The following is a 2,027-nucleotide window of genomic DNA, read 5'->3' on the forward strand; positions in this document are numbered from 1 at the left end:
TTATGAAAATCGTGTTGAAAGCAACCAAGTCACGATGAAGGAGAAAAAGAAGGGCAAATGTTGTAACTTGAAGCTAATCGTCTTGATCATTATTGTGTGTTTTCTATGTTTAAGTCTAACCAAGAATGTGAAGGATGGATGTTGTAGGTGTGTGCAACCAAAATTGCCATAGACATGTTTAGTTACTTTCAAATTTTTTAAATTGTATGTGTGTGTACCTAGAAGCTAATTGTCTTGATCTTTCTAGTTGTAGGTGTGTGTAACTTGAAGGATAGAATTTGTTGAATGTTCAAGTTAATGTTGTTCTTTGTTGTCGAAATTGTTATGATTTGAACAATTAGTTAATGTATTTGGTTCTCTTATCTATATTATCGCGGCAACCATTTGAGAAACTTCACAAATATGTCAATTACTTAAAAAGGCAATAACAAAACTGACTAAAAAGAAGACGTCATAATCGAGTTTGATTCCAACCATTTATGTTTGTTTGGTTACACGCAAAACTGAATTTGTTTCCAATAAAAAATAACACAAAAATATGCATAGTTAAATTTTGTTTGTCAAAATGAACAAGACAACATCAAAATACCCTACTTCCATGGCACAGAAGTCTTCCTACTTGAAGTTGTTTGGCCTTGGCTATTAGCAGCATCTACAGACCTAGTTTGGATAACCTTTTTAGCCCTCATTCTTTCCAGGTTGCTACTGGTAATAGTTGTCTTCCCCTGCCATTTGAATCCACGTACTGGTATGTAGCCTATATCACCAGTGACAACATCAGCCCTCTTTGTAACTTTTGTACCAGTATTGATGACTCTTCTACTTGGAAATTCAGGATTCTTAGTCAAATAAATACACACTCAAATATTAGACAATTAGATTTGCAATGGCAATTGTAAACTTGCATTGATAGTTGTAAACTTACATTGGGATTTGTAAATCCATCTTCAGCTTGGTATAATCCAACACCTACCATTCTTGGCTTTTTAAAAGGTCTTGTTTGTCCTCCACTGGTTTCCTCATGTTCTACTGGTCTCTTCCCTCTTCCTAAGCCTCCTCCACTGCAGTTTGCTTCAGAACTAGTTTGACTATGTTGAGTCATTCCTCTTCCTCTACTTAGTCCTTCATTCACATTTCTTTATTGAGCCATTTGTCTCCCTGATCTTGCTCCTCTACCTGTACCTCTACCTCTACCTCTACCATTTACAGTCTGTACTTTGAAATTAAAACATTAAAGCATATCTATATTATCTTACAATGATATAATAATTCGATATATTACATCTGTGTTTGTAACATTTCCATGTGATTGAGCTGGAACACCTCTGACACTTGCTCTTCCTCTTCTTGCTCTTCCTCTTGTTGCTCATCCTGTGCCTTTTCCTCTAACACTTTCAGTAGCTTGTATATTAATATATCAATACATATACATCTATATATAACATACATTTGAGAGTAACAAATAAAAGTACCTGTGTTTGAGAAGATTGTTCAGATAACTGACTTGGACCAGTACTTCTTGCCTGAGAACATGGTTCAGTTGATTGACTTGGACAAGCTTTGTTTCTTGTAGGACATCCTCTTTTATTGTGTCCTTGTGTGCCACATTTGCTACAAGTCATTACAGCACCTCTTTCTCTCAACTATCTAGTTTTTCTGCTTTCATCTGCTTCCTTTCTTCTAACCTTACCTAGTCTTCAAGGCAACTTTCTGATCTTTGGTAGCTTTAAAATTTGATTATTTGAGGTTGGCCACATTTTCATGTTATTCATTGGCTGAATAAAATGGGCATATGTCCTGAGGTAGGTTTCCTTGCTATAACAGCTAGCCACATAATGGATTGGTTCCAAGTTTTTGTAATGAAGGGCAGCAACACCATGAGGACAAGGAATTCCCCTAAGCTGCCAGGATTTGCAACTACACCTCCTATTAACAATGTCCACAGTGTGTGTAAATCAATGATGTTTAATCTCAAAACCTCTTTCTCCATCCCAAGTCAAGTTACATTGCATAGACTTTTGAATGTT

At 36.0% G+C, this 2,027-nt stretch overlaps 1 pseudogene; it reads right to left on the minus strand.

The window, feature by feature from the left end:
- Window positions 1-685: 685 nt before the first annotated feature.
- On the minus strand, window positions 686-1,449 carry LOC107032633 (annotated as a pseudogene).
- Window positions 1,450-2,027: the final 578 nt, after the last annotated feature.

Source organism: Solanum pennellii, chromosome 1 (assembly GCF_001406875.1).
Source record: "Solanum pennellii chromosome 1, SPENNV200".
NCBI classification, from domain to species: domain Eukaryota; kingdom Viridiplantae; phylum Streptophyta; class Magnoliopsida; order Solanales; family Solanaceae; genus Solanum; species Solanum pennellii.